This window comes from Cnephaeus nilssonii (genome assembly GCF_951640355.1).
Source record: "Cnephaeus nilssonii genome assembly, chromosome: 21".
In the NCBI taxonomy this organism is placed as follows: Eukaryota; Metazoa; Chordata; class Mammalia; order Chiroptera; family Vespertilionidae; genus Cnephaeus; species Cnephaeus nilssonii.
The window spans coordinates 41,583,638-41,602,794 of NC_137092.1; the positions used below are offsets into that span (position 1 = coordinate 41,583,638).

The following is a 19,157-nucleotide window of genomic DNA, read 5'->3' on the forward strand; positions in this document are numbered from 1 at the left end:
GTGTGTGTGTGTGCCCACGCCAGCGCCCCACGACAGAGGGTCAGGTTACACTGGGCCCCTGGTCCGCGGGCAGTGGAGGGAGCAGGGAAGTCTCCAGTCCAACTCCCTGCCTTCCTGAGGCGCCCGAAGTGACTTAGGTTCCTCCTCAGAGGGGCTCTCCCTTGGGTCCTGAGTGTAGAAGGGTGTCAATTTTTGGGGTGTTGTCAGAGAAGATGGTGGGGGAGCGTCCTTTGAAATGAGCCAGGGCGCCCTCTGACTGCTCTCCTAGTTTGCACAGCGCCGTCTGCATTTGCCACATGTGGGTGCGCTGGTGTTTTTAAAACCATTTGGACAAGTATGAGCCCCTCCCCTCAACACAAAACCCAAATGTGTTTTAAAAATCTGAGTGCGATGATATGAACCATCTCTTAGCATTTGTATTCTCCTAAGACTTTTAAAATCGTGAGTGCGTCTAGCGTGAGTTTATACTATCTACCTGCCGGGTGTGGGCGGGGGTCTTGGGACAGATGGAGGGGAGAGCCCCTTCGGGTTAGAATGTGTCATCCACTTAGGAAAATAGGATTTCGTTCTTTAAAACATTCAAATCGAACTTAGCTGTGATTGTTAATAAAGTAATGAAGGCTATATTTAGCTTAGCACGGTGCCTGGCCCCTGGTGGGTCATAAATATTTATTGAGCGGCGGATGCGGGAACGTCTCTGGTGGTTGGTTCTGTCTCCTGCTTCGGTGCCAGGAGAGCCATGAATAAGCCCGGTGGACAGCGGGGACAGCGGCCGTGGCCGACGCCTGATTGTTTACTTACTCAGCATTCCCCGGTGACGGCCGGGAATTAAGATGATGACTTGGGAGTGTTTACCAAATTGAAAGTGACCTTATTTAAGTAGAAAATGCAAACACTTAAAATAATGACCCAAATGATCATTGTGCTAATTGAAGCAGGTCCGTCTGACTGGGGACTCGCCCTCTCCCTGTAATTAACAAAGGTTCTTGCTGGACCTCACATGGTGGCGCAGGAGAGGAAGCTGGCGCAGGGCGGCCATGGCGCCGAGTTCTTGTCCAGGCCCCTGGTTTCCTCTGGGGCCGGGGCTGCGGTTAGGTGGCGGGCTGTAGGGATGCTTTCCGTAGTGTAGGCTGTCTCTTTTTTTTTTTTTTTTTTTTTAAATTGAATTTAGCCCTAGCCGGTTTGGCTGAGTGGATAGAGCGTCGGCCTGCAGACTGAAGGGTCCCAGGTTCGATTCCAGTCAAGGGCACATGCCTGAGTTTTGGGCTCAACCCCCAGTAGAGGGTGTGCAGGAGGCAGCCGATCAATGATTCTCTCTAATCATTGATGTTTCTAGCTCTCCCTCTCCCTTCCTCTCTGAAATCAATAAAAATATATTTAAAAAAATAAAAAATTGAATGTGTTGGGGTGACATTGGTTAATGAAATTATATAGGTTTCAGGTGCACAGTTCTATAACACATCATCTGTATATTGTGCTGAGTTCACCACCCCACGTCCAGTCTCCTCCCATCGCCATCTATCCCTCCTCCGCCCTCTCCCACCGCGCCCCCCTCTCCTCTGGTGCTCGCCACACTGCTGGCTGGCTATGAGGGTTACTTACTGTTTTGCTTACTTTCTGGGTTGTGTCTCCTTGTGATGGGAGCTGAGCGCGGCCGGACCTGCCGAGGTTCTGAGTGACCTCACTGACCCCCACCTCTTCTCTCACACCCTCTTCCTTTCCTTGGGGGGCCTGTGCCTCCAGGTCGCCCCATTTAATTTCCGGCTCGAGACAGTGGCCCTGGGCTCAGGCTTACCTGTCTGGCCATATGGTTACAAGAGCTTCCGCTGAGCAAGGCCGCGGGTAAGGAGAGCCCACCTGCGGCTGCTGAGCACACGGGCGGCGGGGGCCGGCCCGAGCACCGTTGAACCAGTGGCTGCACCCCTGCTTCTGCTGGAGCGGGCTGTGCGCTTGGTCCTGAAGTCTGAACACCTGGGGTAGTTTCAGCTCTGCCCTTTAGACCAGATCTCGCCAATGTTTCTCATTTTGAAATTTACCTTTCTTTCTTTTTTTAAAAATCCTCACCGAGGATATTTTTCCAGTGATTTTCAGAGAGAGTGGAAGAGAGAGGGAAAGGCAGAGAGAAACATTGATGTGAGAGAAACACATCGATTGGTTGCCTCCTGCATGCGGCCAACCAGGGCCTGGGCCGGGGAAAAGCCTGCAACCAAGGTATGTGCCCTTGACCAGAATCGAACCCGGGACCCTTCAGTCCGCAGGCCAAGGCTCTATCCACTGAGCCAAACTGGCGAGGGCTCATTCTGATTCTGAGTAAATATTTGTTACCTGGGGGACAGGTGGGCCCGTCGGGGGAAAGCAGAGATCCTGGCAGAGTCTCAGACGCCCTGAGATCTTTCTTCAAGGAACATCTTAGAAGGCTTGTTTCAGGGATCCTGCTCTGGGCAGTTCCGGACTGGGCTCCTTGCCTTTGTTTACTTGCTGAACAGCTCTGGGCTTTATTTTTCTCATCTCTGTATACAGGGAGGCAGACTGGGTAACCTCCGACTTTCCCAGGACTTCCGAATTCCCGCTTGTTGCGAAGGTTTCAGGCCCCACCCAGCAGGGGAGGCGTTTGGGGCCAAGAGGAGGGCCCACCCACCCCTCTAGGCACAGCATCACCGAGCCCTGCCAGGTGGCTGCAGACAGAACTTGCTCCCCAGCCAGCGGCTCCTGCAGCATCGGCCACAGCTGGGCTGCCCTTGGTGCGGGCAGCTGTTCAGCCGCCTGCCTCAGCCCTAGGTGGCCACGTGACCGTCCTGCCGCCAGCACAGTGGGTGTCGCATGAGCGTGCGGAGGCCCCTGGGTCAGGGCAGTCTCTACCTGAGTCCGTCTTGGGCAGGCGCCTACTTTTAGTCGCATCTGGGGGGCCACTGTCTTCCCAGCTCAGGGAGCTCTCAGATGCCAGCTCTCTCAAGACCCAGAGACAGGTGGGCACAGCCCCGTGTTGTAAGGGGAAGGGCAGGTGACACAGAGCAAAGGGACCCCCGTGGAGCAGTGGGTGACTATGCGCAGTGGGATTTACAGACCCCCTGGGGCCTGGGTTTCCTTTCTGTGAACCCAGCCAGGTGCTCCCCAGGGCCCCTCCCTGAGTGTCAAGCTCCATCCACACCCGTCTGTGCAGGGAGGGCACGGAGGCTTGAGGCCTTAAGGCCCCAGCCCTGGGGACGGAGACTCAGCGAGGACACGGTGCCTGGCCCGGGTGAGCTGCCTGTCAGCGCTGGCCGGGGAGCACCCCGCGGGTGCAGGGGTCGTGTGCCAGGGAAATGGGTTTGGGCAGACATTTCTCATGAGGAAACAGAAATGAACGCACGCGCCCCTTTATTAAGTTCAAGTTGCTGATGCACTTAATCCAGACCCGGGAACCCAAGTCCAGCCTGCGCTCTGCTTCCCGCAGGGGTGAGCAGGCTCAGGTCTAACGATCATTTTCGGGGACTTGGCTGCAGGGGGCGCTGTGGTGTCCAGTTCCCTCAGACTTTGGACACCACCGGAGTCCTTTCCAGGGGATGGGCTGGGAAGCCGATGACCAAGGTCATCCGGGAAGAGAAAAACGTTCCCGAACACGCGAGAGGCGGGGGCCCAGGCCAGATGGATGGACCTCGATCTGGTGTATCTCCACGCGGCTGGGTCTGTTTCCAGTGCCAGCTGCGGGGACTATTTTTGTCTTTTCCCTTCAGGCTGCCCACGCCACCGCCACCGGCTCGGAGGTTGTCCCCGCCCGAAGGGCAGGCCGGAGGGCACCACGCCCACGTGCTCCCGGGAGGCCTGTCCCCCACGTGCTCCCCGGGAGGCCTGTCCCACGTGCTCCCGGGAGGCCTGTCCCCCACGTGCTCCCGGGAGGCCTGTCCCCCACGTGCTCCCCGGGAAGCCTGTCCCACGTGCTCCCCGGGAGGCCTGTCCCCCACGTGCTCCCGGGAGGCCTGTCCCTCACGTGCTCCCGGGAGGCCTGTCCCCCACGTGCTCCCCGGGAAGCCTGTCCCACGTGCTCCCGGGAGGCCTGTCCCCCACGTGCTCCCGGGAGGCCTGTCCCTCACGTGCTCCCGGGAGGCCTGTCCCCCACGTGCTCCCCGGGAGGCCTGTCCCCCGTGTGCTCCCGGGAGGCCTGTCCCCCGCGTGCTCCCCGGGAAGCCTGTCCCACGTGCTCCCGGGAGGCCTGTCCCCCACGTGCTCCCGGGAGGCCTGTCCCCCACGTGCTCCCCGGGAAGCCTGTCCCACGTGCTCCCCGGGAGGCCTGTCCCCCACGTGCTCCCGGGAGGCCTGTCCCTCACGTGCTCCCCGGGAAGCCTGTCCCACGTGCTCCCCGGGAGGCCTGTCCCCCACGTGCTCCCGGGAGGCCTGTCCCCCACGTGCTCCCGGGAGGCCTGTCCCCCGTGTGCTCCCGGGAGGCCTGTCCCCCGCGTGCTCCCCGGGAAGCCTGTCCCACATGCTCCCCGGGAGGCCTGTCCCCCACGTGCTCCCGGGAGGCCTGTCCCCCACGTGCTCCCCGGGAAGCCTGTCCCACGTGCTCCCCGGGAGGCCTGTCCCCCACGTGCTCCCGGGAGGCCTGTCCCTCACGTGCTCCCGGGAGGCCTGTCCCCCACGTGCTCCCGGGAAGCCTGTCCCACGTGCTCCCGGGAGGCCTGTCCCCCACGTGCTCCCGGGAGGCCTGTCCCCCACGTGCTCCCGGGAGGCCTGTCCCCCACGTGCTCCCGGGAGGCCTGTCCCCCACGTGCTCCCCGGGAAGCCTGTCCCACGTGCTCCCGGGAGGCCTGTCCCCCACGTGCTCCCGGGAGGCCTGTCCCCCACGTGCTCCCGGGAGGCCTGTCCCCCACGTGCTCCCGGGAGGCCTGTCCCCCACGTGCTTCCCGGGAGGCCTGTCCCCCCACGTGCTTCCCGGGAGGCCTGTCCCCCACGTGCTTCCCGGGAGGCCTGTCCCCCACGTGCTCCCGGGAGGCCTGTCTCTAGGCACCTCCACATGAAACTGCTCGGCAGCTCTGCCACCTGGAGCCGCCCCAGAGGATGCCTTGTCACTGAGCCTCGTTTTGAGGGGGTGGTCACTTCAGCTCATAACTAATCTACGTACTGTACCTGTGGCAGTCATTGTGCCTGAAACGCACGGGGGGACCCAGTTTGTGGTTTGGGGGGACGCTCCTGGCAGTGGCTGGGGTCCCTCACGGGCAGAAGCTGGGATGGGGCCTGAGCTCTGAAATGAGCGGCTTTGGGCACCGGAGCTCCTTTGGGCAGCGGGTTCCTCTGAGATAAGACAGGACGACGACATTGCTTTTCAGGGTTATTGTCAAGGTCGCGTGTGGTTGGATGTAAGACAGTCACTGTCACCGATCGCCCTGGGTCAGGCATGTGAGCCAGCAAGCCGGTGCGTCATGTGGTGGGGCCCCAGCTTACCAACAAGCGGCCAGCTGCCCGAGGCGCCCTCGCTGAGGTCACGAGCTGGTGGCCGATGGGGGCAGGAGGCGGCCCAGCCCGTTGGCTCCTGAGGGTAAGCCCCGCATTATTCAGCGCTTCCACCCGCACCTCGCAGACGCCGCGGGGCGACCGCTGTTGTACCTACAGGCACCGCAGGACTCTCCCGCCAGCTCCCCAGGGCTCCTGGCTCCAGGCCGGAGCAAACCACTGTTGCAGTGATCGCCAGCCTTGGGGCTCCCGTCCTTCAGAAGGCTCACGACACTTTCCGCTTTAAAGTCCTCTCACCCTTGGAGATTGTCTCGCGTCGTTTTCTTCGTTTTGCAGGCTAGGGACCTAAAAGCAAAACACCTTGCTAATCGCACTCAAAAAGCGAGTGGCACGGCCAGCAGTCGACTCGCCGCTGCCTGAGGTGACACGCGTCCCTGTGCAGCGGCTCCTGGAGGGAGGGCTCCTTCCCGGGTCTGGAGCCTGTGTGTCCATGGCAACCCTGGGCCCGCACAGCTGTCGGAGCCGGGGAGTGCTACGGAGAGCTCTCCAGAGCAGGGTCCCCCCCCCCCCCCCCCCCCGCCCTGGGCCTACTCCTCAGAGCAGTGCTGATGCTAAAGTCCCATCGCAGAGGCCTTGGGGGGCCTCTCGGGGGACCCGCCCTCCTCCAGGCTCCGGGAGGAGGAGCACCCAGGAAACCCATCCTGTCTCCTCGGCGCCCCTGTGGACAGGTTTGTAAGCAAATACGTATCGGGAGTAAAAACTTGGAGCGCAGCTGCCACAGGAGGGGCCAGAGGTCTCTCTCAGCGACACCGTGCCAGCTGGGCAGGGGACCGGACACTGAAAAGGACGGCCTTGACCCTGAGCCCGGCTGTGCGGCTGTGCGGCTGTGCGGCTGTTTTCCTTAAAAGGCCGTTAAGGTTTGGGCCCGGCCGGCGTGGCTCAGTGGGTGAGCATGGACCTATGAACCAGGAGGTCACGGCTAGATTCTCGGTCAGGGCACATGCCCGGGTTGTGGGCTCAACTCCCAGTAGGGGGTGTGCAGGAGGCAGCCAATCAATGATTCTCTCTTATCCTTGATGTTTCTCTCTCTCTCTCCCTCTCCCTTCCTCTCGGAAATCAATAAAAATAATAGAAATAAAAAAGTATGGTCCCACTCTTTTTTTTTTGTAACTACCAAAGTTTATTTAGCTTAATAAGTTGCAAAGCAAATACATGTGTAATATATGCATCATGTGTACATACATACATACATCTACTGTATTCCTCATCTTACTATGTGGAGCTTTGAAAACATTATCTGTTCCCATTCTTAAGGACAGAGGACCAGTATCATTTGGAAAAAAAAAGGCCATTAATGTTTGGGAAAGGCTGGCTTCCAGCAATAAATGGCCATTTTATCATGACTTCCCCCAACGGACGAACGGGAAAACGGGGTGAACCAGGGACTCTGAGGAGGAGGCCCGGGCTCCTGTGGTCCCGGCAGGAGCCTAGGTACTCTCAGGGCCAGGCACTGCTGCCCGCTGCCCGCTGCCCCCACGGGCTCCTGTAGCACGTCACTTCCCGCGCTCTGAAAAGCTGCAGGTGGGAGGGGAGCAGGGGGCCCAGCTTGCTGACTTCGTGATGAGCGCCGTGGCTCCCACGGGGCCTGCTGTCCGTCCAGCGCTTGCCCACGAGGGCGACGTGAGGGCACTGCGGACCCGGCTCCCCTCCCTCCGACGTCCTTAGGCTGTTCGTCTCAGTCTCAGAGGCGGGATGGCTACTCTGTCCAGGGCCTTAAGCCTCTGCTTCATGGACCTTGTACCTTCCTCTGGGGAGCTTGCTTCAAGTGTCCCTCCTCCCCAGACTGCAGGGGTGAAAGGTCAGAGAAGTGCCACGTGAGAACCTGGCCCACACGCCTTGCTGTGTCCCTCGACCACTCGCCGTCACCCCATTTTTCTAGCTTACAGCTGCGCGCTTCTATGCAGACATGCCACGGCGGGTTCTCTCCGAGACAGATTCTTCTGCTGTTGCCCTGGTAACAGAATTATTAAGCCAGTTTCCCGGGAGTGTGTGTGCCTGGTGAGGTAACGTCTGTCGCATCCCGCTCCTCACCCCTCCCCCTCCTCTGGCTCCAGCCTCCGTGCCTCACACCTAGACGGACCCGGCTCCTCCCTGGCCTCTGTGCTCCTGCCCACCCTCCCAGCTCCGCAAGGCCCGTCGTGGGCTCAGAGGCTCCGCACTGGCCAAGTCCCCATCCGCCTGAGCCCCCGTGGCGCCCGACCGTGCCAGCGGCCCCCAGTGCGGTGTGCTCCAGCAGAGAGCCGTGCCCTGGCCGTGGGCAGGGGTGGAATAGAGCCAGCAGGAGCTAGAAAGGGACTCCAGAGGGCGGAGCGAGGGGCCTGCAGGTGGAGGCCACATGGGGCCATATTTCAGCCTCAGGGTTTGGAAATCAGATCGCCGGTGAAATCCCCTCTCCCTGGCATTGGGCAGGTTTCTGCACCTTTCTACCTCTCCGTTTCCTTAAACGCAAAGTGAGATAATGATAGCAGCGCCTTATTTCTTTGCCCAGGTGCAGGCCAGCTTCTAAAGCGCGCAGCTTAGCATCTTTGAACATAAAAATGCACCAAAAAATGTGAGCTGGGAACACGGTGGCGGAGGAGAGGGAGGTGGTGCATGAGATCTGGAGCTGAGGGTGGCTCCTGAGTGGGTGAGTGGGTGCCAGTCATGCAGGCAGCGCCGCCAGGTGCAGAGGGATGGGTTTGTGGGGACAGATGACGCTGTCATTGTGGGCCTGGGGTTTGGCACATCGTAGTTCATGCCAGCCGATTCTCACTGGGCGCCAGACACTGCGCCACGCATGTGACCTCTGTTCCCTCTTGCAGTCCGCTATTAACACACGGCAAAGCTAACACACTGCCCACAGCTACCAAGTAGCAGGACTGGGATTGAACCCAGGGCTCTGTGTCTTCCAAGGTTCTTACATGTCTTTACTGTAGTTGTGAAACCAGTCCTGGGTGTGTGTGTGCACATGTGCGCGTGCGCTTTGCTGCTGAGACGGTCCTTGGGAGCAGGCTGGCTGCATGGCTTCCCGCCCCTCCTCGGGAGACCCCGTGTGCATATTTGGTCCCTGGACGTGGGGACTTCCTTTATGACACATGTTCTCCCAGCTCGTGCTCAGAACACTGGCTGGGTTCTCCCCTGTGCCCTTGGCCTTGTTGCCTACTCCAAATCGCCCACCACCCCCTGGGAGCCTTGTCTGGAGGTGGCTTAGCATCGCTGAGCCTCAGCTTCCTCCTCTGAACAACTTAGCAGGGAGAGCATTGCAGCAGTTGCTGGGGGGGGGGGGGGGGGGCGGGCACCCAGCCCTGGGCCGGAGCGGCAGAGTTGGGTGCGCTCCGATTCCCGAGTGGCCCCATGCCAACCGAGGGCACGTGCCGCGTGATGCAGGCTCCACGCACTTCACGCAGCCCTGTGAGGCCACGTCCTCATCCGCCGTCCTGCTGTGCTGGCTGCTCACCCACTTTGTGGTGCTCTGGGGAGGACTTCCTGTAACTTTGGAGTCAGCGAAGCCACGGGGAGAACTGGGCTCTCACGCGGTGCTGGGGGCACAGCCACGCTGCGTGGGGCTGAGGCGGCGGCGGTGGCAGGTGAGGGGGAAGGGGTGGCTGCACCACATTTCCTCCAGACTTCCTTTGTGGCGGGGAAAGATGCTCGGGGGACCGTAGGGACAGGGTTCACCGTAGTGAACGGGGCTCAGACGCTGTGGCTAAACCCTAGAGGCCAATGTGACGGTGCTGGGAGGTGGGGCCTCTTCAGGGGTGACAGGTCATGAGGGTGGAACCCCATCAGTGGGCTCCTGGCCCCTCTGCTTTGTGAGAATTCAGGAAGTCTGAGGCTGGCCCTCAGCCAACCACGCGGGGGCCCTGCCCGCAGACTCCCAGCCCCCGGGCTGGAGAAGGACACTTGCTCACAGGCTGTCGGTGTTTTGTTACAGCGGCTGGAGCAGACGGAGACACGGGACACGATGCGCTGGATTTTAAGAGGAGTCTTCTGTTCTTTTAATGGCCTTGTTTCAACGTGGCCACTTTGAAGCACTTCCCCCTATTATGCCCGGACTTTCGCTTTCAATAACCTGCTGGCAGATTTCAATTCTATTTACTAGTAATTAAGCCCAAACCTATCAAGATGCTCGTTTAATACCCAGAGTAAACCCTGGACACGTTCCCCATGGAGACAAACAGGCGCCCATCTTCCTGAGCTGCGAGCTGCGAGGTGACTGTGATTAGTTGCCATGGAAAGAGAGACTGAGTGCATTAGATGTGTCCTGCTCTCATGCTGAGGAGCGTCACTGACTGAATATGCAGGGCGCCGAGGCCACCCAGACCCAGATACCTATTCATGTGCTGCACGCAGGCCTGCGCCAGGACCGGCCTCTGCGGGGAAGCTTCCGACCGCTCCCTGCCCCTGCCCCGCTTCCCTACTGTTCCCCACCCCCGCTCCCCCCTCCCGCTTCCCGCTCCCTCCCCGCGCCCCGCCCCCACTTCTCACCCCCCCACATCCCCTCATGCCTCGCCCCCACGCCCCTGCTCCAGGCGTCCGCTCCCCACCCCCGTTCCACATGCGGGGCTCACCATTCACCGTGGACAAACCAGGGTGACCTGCAGCCGGTAGCTCTGCCCCACCTCCTTCCCAAGCTCACTGTTACTCCAGCCTCGGCACAAGGCACAGCTCCCCTCGGGCCTGTTTCTCCAACGTTGGGCTTTGTAGCTCCCACCCACCCTTCAAGACCCCATTCAGTTCCCATCCAGTTCACGTTCTGCTTGCTGTCCTCCGACAGAACTACCCAGCTTCCCTGGACGCTGCACATTCATGGCAACTCTCCTCCTCAAGTACCAAAGCTCCCCATTTCCTCACTACCTGGTGCTCCTTGTCTTATTTATCGGAATTTTACACGAAGCCGAGCTCAGGGGAGGGCCTAGCGTTCCTGTTGAGGAAGTTCAGGTGATGCTCTTACGTTGCCAGTGGATAGCATCTGGCAGGAGGTTAGAGGTTTTTAAGGGAACGAACCATCTGAGCCCGCCTTTTCTGTGGGGCTGCAGACAAAACCCCACAGGGTCCGTCGAAGGAGGGCGGTCTGCACCCCAGGCAGCAGGAGCAGGCGCTCACCCAGGACCACGTTAGCGGCCACAGAAGCATCGCCCTTCACGGCGCCCATCGCCTTCTGTAAATCTCTGTGTGCTCAGGAACGGGCGGCTGAGGGATTGGGAGGCAGGGGCGACACTGGCCACTCGCTGAGCTTCGCTTCCCTTTCATCTGTGAACTGGAGACGATCGTGTCTTATGCTGAAGGGAGTTTTGGGCATAAATGAGCTACGCAGGCCACACGGTTAACGGGGCGCCTGACCTGTGGGAACGGCAGCAAAGCTCCCCAGCTGTTATTTCCATTGGTTTTGGAGTAGTTTCTGGGTTATTAATAAAACTAGAGGCCAGGTGCATGAAATTCATGCACGGGGGTGGGGGAGGTTGTCCTCAGCCCAGCCTGCACCCTCTCCAATCTGGGACCCCTCGGGGGATGTCTGACTGCCGGTTTAGGCCCAATTTGTGGGATTAGGCCTAAATCGGCAGTCAGACATCCCTCTCACAATCCGGGACTGCTGGCTCCCAACCGCTCACCTGCCTGCCAGCCTGATCACCCCCTAACCCTCCCCTGCCAGCCTGATTGACACTTAACTGCTCCCCTGCTGGCCTGATTGCCCCAACTGCCCTCCCCTGCAGGCCCGGTCACCCCTAACTGCCCTCCCCTGCTGGCCTGATCGCCCACTACTACCCTCCCATGCTGGTCATCTTTGACCACCTGGGGGCGGCCATCTTGTGTGAGGGCATGAGAGTCAATTTGCATATTACCTCTTTATTATATAGGATGTGCACTAGCCGTACAGGACAATGCAATAATGTAAGTTCCCCTGGAGAACTAGGCGCTGCAGTAAACACGCCTTGCGGGCTGGGGCCTTAGACACAGCTTGTTTGAGCTGACAGTTCCGGAAGGATTCTGAGGGCTGCTCTCGAGATGACCGGGAGGAAGCTGCTCTGGTACCTGCAGGTCTGGCCCCAGCAGATGAGGTTCCAGGACCAACCAGTCCACGCGTGTGTCTGATGAGATGCACACAGCCCGTGGACACGGACCTTCGGCTCAGCCACGCGGAGCACACAGGTGTGAGCTCATCGCCCCTGGCTGCGCGGGGAACTCTTGGCAATGAACTTCCCGGGTCCTTACATGAAGGCTGCACCTGAAGCCGCTCTTGATTCTCTCCTGATCCGACCCGTAACTCCCAAAGCCTATCCCTCCCGGTGAGCGTGCGGTTAGCGGGGCAATCTTGGCGAGTGAAGCCATCATGCGCCCCTGGCGTTTCCCCGCTGGGACTGTGCGCTGCCAGGGACAGGCGTGCTTCGTCCAATGCCCTCTGCTTCACAACACGTGTTTCTCTCGTTTTAAAGAGAACAGGCGTCTAAAGTCAGGGCCCCCGACTCAGAGCACGGAGGGGAATGGTGTGCGAGGTCTGTGAAGCGGGCTGAGGTCTGAGGAAGGACTAGGGCAGTGATGGCGAACCTATGACACGCGTGTCAGCACTGACACGTGTAGCCATTTCTGATGACACGCGGCCGCATGCCGAGGATGAAACATTTGCTGCTCCTGAGGATGAAACATTTGCGACTAGAGTCTTGGAGTTAGTTTTTTCCTCAAAGTGACACACTACCCGAGTTATGCTCAGTTTTTTGGCGAAGTTTGACACACCAAGCTCAAAAGGTTGCCCATCACTGGACTAGGGTGTGGACAGATGATCCAAGCTTTGGGGCTAAGAGACCTGGAGCGAGTCCTGTCTCTAGCTCTGCCTCTACGTGTGACAACGGACTTGACCCTGAACCTGTTCGATTGGGTGGTGGTGACAGAACCTACCACAGGTGAGAACAGAACCCGCCCAGCCCTGCGGGCGGCGGACAGCAGGTGGGAGCCCCCCAGTTCTTTCTCTCCCCCCTCAATGCAGTCGTTGTGAGAGAGAAATGGGAGACTTCCATTCACCTTGAAGGAAGCAAACCCTTGGGAAGTGAACCGAAGACATGGTCTGTGTGCACGTGAGCAACCGAGAGCCTCGTCTTGTTCTGAAGATAACGTCCTCACACAGAGCCCGGAGAGCCTGCGGCGCCTTAGCACTGTCACCTCGTGGGAGCAAGATGAAGGAACCCGGAAATCCCTCCAGGATCCTCATTTTTAAATCATGTTTTGTTCTGAGTAGGAAACCTTTCCTATTAATATGCTTTTTGCAAACACTGGGAAGACAGCATGAAGAAGAAAATGAAAGTGCCTACTTGCGCAAGATGGGGAGCATTGGGGTGCGCTGCAGCCTGTGTCTGTGCAGGTGCCGCCAGGTGCCGCTCAGACCCCTTTGGGCCTGGCCTCCAGCTGCCGGTGGCCCTGGCCCTGGTCTCAGCATTGGAGCAGCGTCCCGTGCTCTGGAGATGGCGCAGCCTTGACCAGGACTGCGCAGGGCTGTGCCACCACAGCCTGGCCGTTTCTCTGGCAATTTCCCCTCAGAGTGTGGTTTGCTGTTTAGTTTTTTTAAGTAGATAACTTTAAATATTTGTATGGGTTTTTAGAGAGAGAGGAAGGGAGGGGGAGAGAGAGAAACATCGATGTGAGAGCAAAACCTCCATTGGCTGCCTCCCAGGGATCAAGCCTGCACCTCGGGCGTGTGCCCTGACAGGAATCGAACCAGCAACCTTTCAGTGCACTGGATGCCACTCAACCAGCTGACACCCTGGCCAGGGCTGTTGTTGGCCTTGTAGTTGGCTTTGTGACATGTGAAATTTTTTTCTTTCGTGATTTTGTCCAGTGTTTTTATGCCCCAAAATGCTTTCCTCCTCTTGAGATCAGGCAACTTGGCAGCTACATTTTCTCCTTTTGGTAACGGTTTCATTTTTCTCATTTAACTCTTTGATCCCTCTGAGATTTAGTTTGTTTTATGGCCAAGGGCCTAGGGGATGTTGTTCTCCAATCTTTTCCCACACACCATTTCGTGCTTGACCACAGGCAATTTATTTAAGCTCTTTTAATGTCCATTTCCTGGTTCAGAGAGGGTCCCTGGGTCAGGTCCACGAGCAGACCCGAGGCCATGGCCCGCAGCATTCGCGGGGGAAACGCTGCAGTTGTTTTCAGGTGAGAAAACATGTGCGAATGAAGACCTGTTTGGAGTCCTTGTCCCAGTCCACTTACCGAGGCCCAACAGCCATTCCCTGACCCGGCCTCCCAGGCTGCTGGCTCACAGGAGGATGCGAGGATGCCGCAGAGGAGTTCAAGTGCAAGCTCTCTGTTGTAGCTACAGCTCAAGGACACACGTTGGGGGTGGGGAGCAAAGGCGAACGATGCGGCGCCAGTGTTGGGTTGGGGGTGGTGGCACAGCCTGTGTTGGGCTGGGGGTGGTGGCACAGCCTGTGTTGGACTGGGGGTGGTGGCACAGCCTGTGTTGGGTTGGGGGTGGTGGCACAGCCTGTGTTGGGTTGGGGGTGGTGGCACAGCCTGTGTTGGGTTGGGGGTGCTGGCCCAGCCTGTGTTGGGTTGGGGGTGGTGGCACAGCCTGTGTTGGGTTGGGGGTGCTGGCCCAGCCTGTGTTGGTTGGGGGTGGTGGCCCAGCCTGTGTTGGGTTGGGGGTGGTGGCCCAGCCTGTGTTGGGTTGGGGGTGGTGGCATGAGCGCCAGTATCTGGTGAGGAGAGCAGTGAAGGGCCACAGGGAGGCGGGGCTCGGGATTGCTCAGAGGGCAGGAGCGCTGGGCGCCCAGGGGGGGTTCCCGGCTGTGCCGCCTGGGAGCCGCCTCAGGGCTGCTGGGGGTCCGGCTCAGAGGGCGAGTTGGACTGGGCCCCGTTGGTGCGGCCACGATCTCCACTCTGCATTTTGACGAGAAGAGCGAGGCCTGTTTCCGGCAGAGGGAGGCACACAGGAAGGGTTCTGGCGGGAGGCGCCAACTCGCAGCCCCTGAGCAGAGACGCTGAAGAGGCTCTCAAACGCACCCATTTCCCTCCAGACCCGTCTTCTTTTTTCCTCCCTTTACATCTGCCCACGCGATTAAATGTGCTTAACCAGAGGCCCCGGAGGCCTGGGCTTTGACGGAAGCCCTGAGAGAACGCTGTCCCGAAGAAATGGACGGAGAGCGGGACGGGCAGGAGGAGAAGAATCAGACGAAACCTGTTCCCTGGAGCGAGGCGTTCGGCTCTCCACGGAGGAGTGCGTGCCGGGCGTGGCGCCCAGGGGCGGCCCTGGTGGTGGAACCAGATGGGGAGACTGGAGGGAGAGCCTCTGCTTAGCCACCATGAACACCGCTCTGGAGCAGCCACGCCAACCTTGCAGCCCCTGGAGATGCCCGCTTCCTGTTGAGGACATGGGGTTCATGGGCCTCTTCGAAGGGGTGACTTGGATGGTTCTATTTATTGGGGGAAAATGAAGATAATTTGGTCCGACTTTGGAACCTATTTCCCATTATTCCTCTTCACAGGGCCTCTGACCCAGCCAGGCGAGTCTATTCGCTATTCCCTCAGCCTGAGCAGACCGCGGCCGCCTCTGTGCCTCTGGCGACCCCTCTCCCTCCACCTCTCCCTCCATCAGCTCCCACCCTCTCTGACCCACAGGCTTCTTGTGGGACGTGGCCTTGAAAATCCGCCCATCTTTTCTCCTTTTTCGGTAATCGCTCCCTCTGTGATTTCCTCGGCACGCCTACACGCGGATGTCAAGTTCATCGGTGTTTTATAGGAGTAATTTAAACACCCAGCTAGATAATGTGTTTCTCATTGTCTGAGACCCAGTTTCATTTATTTACTTACAGTTTTTACTGTCGTTCTTTATTTAAATTTTCTCAAGTACATTGACATTCAGTATTATTTTCTATTAGTTTGGGACCTAGTTTTGTATTTCCGAAGGGCTCAGTACAAATCCAGCCCCGTACCAAGCACCCAAACGGATCTGATAACTGGATGATTCCAGAGGACTCCATGCAGCTGTCTCCAGGCCAGCCGTGCACCTTATTCTCCTTGTGAGGCTAACGAGACAGGCGCCAAGGCGATGCTTGCTGTAGGCTTAGCAGGAGCAATTCAGGTGCTGTGAGCGTGAATGAGCCTGGTCCTGACCCGAGGGCACAGTTAGCCATGGCCCGACCCGTTCTCTGCACAGGCTCAGTGTGGGAGACAATAAGGACACTGGTGATGGCAAGACAGCGTGGGAGACGTGATGAGAGAGGCAGGTGGGGCTGGAGGAGCCCAGAGATAGGGCACCGCAATGAGGCTGGGGCAGGTGTGCTGGAAGGGCTTCCCGGAGGTGGTGGTGCTGGACCTGAGTTCAGACACAGAAGACAGGGGGGGAGAAGGTTTTGTTGATCATCACAGCTCGCCAGGAAAGGGTGCTGGGGAATTCAGGAGGGGACTTTTCTGAGGTAACAGTATTTGACAGAGATGTGTTGGGAAGTCAAGGGGGTTCATTACAAGCGCCTCACGAGCAGGGTTTGAAAAGGAGTGGGAGGCTCATGGAAACCTTAATTGCTGAGAAAAGTGAAGAGAGAAATGTGACAGCCGTAACGGTTCTGTATGGATGTCATGTCTGAGTTGTCACTTTTCTAGACAGGCACCTCCTCCTGCCCTTTCCAGGTCAGAGAACACACGACCCTCCCGCGGCCAAGGCACAGGCTCCACGCGACACCGAGAAGGGGCCGGGCGCCCGCCGGCGCGGGGCGGAGCGGGCCGGCTCTGTGCAGCCCGTGGTAAGAAGCAGAAGCATGTTCAGTGATTATATGTGTGAGGGGCCTGACGGAGTTTAAGTCAGGCTAAATAATTTCTTCCTTTAGAAAATGAGAAACAGCTTGCTTGGGTTCCCTTCCAATTTATCCTCGTGGCGTTCCACTCCTTCGGAAATGAGCTTTGCAGACCAGCCCCGTGTGTTCAGATCAGAAGGGTGTCCTTGTGTGCGCCAAGCTGGTCTTTGAGATGAATGCCATGTGCAGGGGATGCGGGAAAGCATATAGCATTAGCAGCTTTGAGTTTGCAAAGCGGCGGCCTGCTGAAGGCGCCTGGAGAGATGATAGGTCACACGGCGACCCTGTGACCAGAGCGTCACCGACAGGTGCCACGACAGAGAAGTGGCCTGTTGAGAAGGATGGGACTGGACCCAGCGTCCTGGGGTGTCACACGGGGACGGCCAGAGAGAGGGCAGGGGCTGAGGATGGAGTCTTATACCTGTTAGAGCACGGAGGTGCCAGATGGAATAAGCCTGTTAGCACCCAGGAGAGAGTCAATGTGGCTGAGGTAAAAAAAAAAGGCTTCAAACACAGGTAGAGGGTGGATCAGACCCAATCCAAGGCCCCATCCACCTCAGGCTTAGATCCCATGACTCTGAAGAAAGACTTAATGAGATGTTTTCATGGGCTCCACTATTTCCTAGACCATATTACTGTCACTACATTACTATACATGTGCAATCTCCGTGACTTCACTAGTGCATAATTGTGTAATGCTTTACAGTTTGGGGGGCAATCGCACAAACTCTACCGCTTATCTGTTGTCACAATGATGCCCTGTGACAAACGACCGTGAAATCTCAGTGGCATAAACAAACAATAGTGTGTATTGCTCACAGGTCTGAGGGTCTGCAAGGGGGCTCTGCTGGGCTTGCTCTCAGAGCGGGAGCTCGGCTGGCTCTCAGCTGCTCTAGGGTGGCCTCAGCCCGATGCCTGTCTCCTGTGTTCCATGGTGCTGTTCTGTCGAGCTGCTCCCTCGTGGTGTTCTGTGGAGCTGCTCTGTGGAGCTGTTCTGTGGAGATGTTCTGTGGAGCTGTTCTGTGGAGCTGTTCTGTGGAGATGTTCTGTGGAGCTGTTCTGTGGAGCTGCTCTGTGGAGCTGTTCTGTGGAGATGTTCCGTGGAGATGTTCTGTGGAGATGTTCCGTGGAGCTGTTCCGTGGAGCTGTTCTGTGGAGCTGTTCTGTGGACATGTTCTGTGGAGATGTTCTGTGGAGCTGTTCTGTGGAGCTGTTCTGTGGAGATGTTCCATGGAGCTGTTCCGTGGAGCTGTTTCGTGGAGATGTTCCGTGAAGCTGCTCTGTGGAGCTGTTCTGTGGAGCTGTTCCGTGGAGCTGTTTTGTGGAGCTGCTCTGTGGAGATGTTCTGTGGAGCTGATCTGTGGAGCTGTTCTGTGGAGCTGTTTTGTGGAGCTGTTCTGTGGAGCTGTTCTGTGGAGCTGTTTTGTGGAGCTGTTCTGTGGAGCTGTTCTGTGGAGCTGTTCCGTGGAGATGTTCCGTGGAGCTGTTCTGTGGAGCTGTTCCGTGGAGATGTTCCATGGAGCTGTTCTGTGGAGCTGTTCCGTGGAGATGTTCCGTGGGGATGTTCCGTGGAGCTGTTCTGTGGAGCTGCTCTGTGGAGATGTTCTGTGGAGATGTTCTGTGGAGATGTTCTGTGGAGCTGTACTGTGGAGCTGTTCTGTGGAGATGTTCCGTGGAGCTGTTCTGTGGAGCTGTTCTGTGGAGCTGTTCCGTGGAGATGTTCCGTGGAGCTGTTCTGTGGAGCTGTTCCGTGGAGATGTTCCATGGAGCTGTTCTGTGGAGCTGTTTTGTGGAGATGTTCCGTGGAGCTGTTCTGTGGAGCTGTTCCGTGGAGATGTTCCGTGGAGATGTTCCGTGGAGCTGCTCTGTGGAGATGTTCTGTGGAGATGTTCTGTGGAGATGTTCTGTGGAGCTGTACTGTGGAGCTGTTCTGTGGAGATGTTCCATGGAGCTGTTCTGTGGAGATGTTCCGTGGAGCTGCTCTGTGGAGCTGTTCCGTGGAGATGTTCCGTGGAGCTGCTCTGTGGAGATGTTCTGTGGAGATGTTCTGTGGAGATGTTCCATGGAGCTGTTCTGTGGAGCTGTTCCGTGGAGCTGTTCTGTGGAGCTGTTCTGTGGAGCTGTTCTGTGGAGCTGTTCCGTGGAGATGTTCCGTGGAGCTGCTCTGTGGAGATGTTCTGTGGAGATGGTCTGTGGAGATGTTCTGTGGAGCTGTTCTGTGGAGCTGTACCGTGGAGATGTTCCGTGGAGCTGTTCTGTGGAGCTGTACCGTGGAGATGTTCCGTGGAGCTGCTCTGTGGAGATGTTCCGTGGAGATGTTCCGTGGAGCTGCTCTGTGGAGATGTTCCGTGGAGATGTTCCGTGGAGCTGCTCTGTGGAGATGTTCCGTGGAGATGTCCATGGAGATGTTCCGTGGAGCTGTTCCGTGGAGATGTTCCATGGAGCTGTTCCGTGGAGATGTTCCATGATTTTCCGTGGAGCTGCTCTGTGGAGCTGTTCCGTGGAGATGTTCTGTGGAGCTGTTCCGTGGAGCTGTTCTGTGGAGATGTTCCGTGGAGATGTTCCGTGGAGCTGTTCAGTGGAGATGTTCCGTGGAGTTGTTTCATAGAGCTGTTCTGTGGAGCTGTTCCGTGGAGCTGTTCTGTGGAGCTGTTCCGTGGAGATGTTCCGTGGAGTTGTTTCATGGAGCTGTTCTGTGGAGCTGTTCCGTGTAGCTGTTCTGTGGAGCTGTTCCATGGAGATGTTCCGTGGAGCTGCTCTGTGGAGATGTTCCGTGGAGATGTTCCGTGGAGCTGCTCTGTGGAGCTGTTCCCTCGGGCTGCTCTGTGTTGCTGCTCTGTGGAGATGTTCTGTGGAGATGTTCTGTGGAGATGTTCTGTGGAGCTGTTCTGTGGAGATGTTCCA

General features: G+C 58.0%; 1 protein-coding gene across 1 annotated transcript in view; it reads left to right on the forward strand.

Moving 5' to 3' along the window:
- Window positions 1–19,157, forward strand: part of RXRG (retinoid X receptor gamma) — a gene marked incomplete at its 3' end in the record, with an annotated part of 147,052 nt that overhangs the window by 55,608 nt on the left and 72,287 nt on the right. The window lies entirely within an intron of this gene.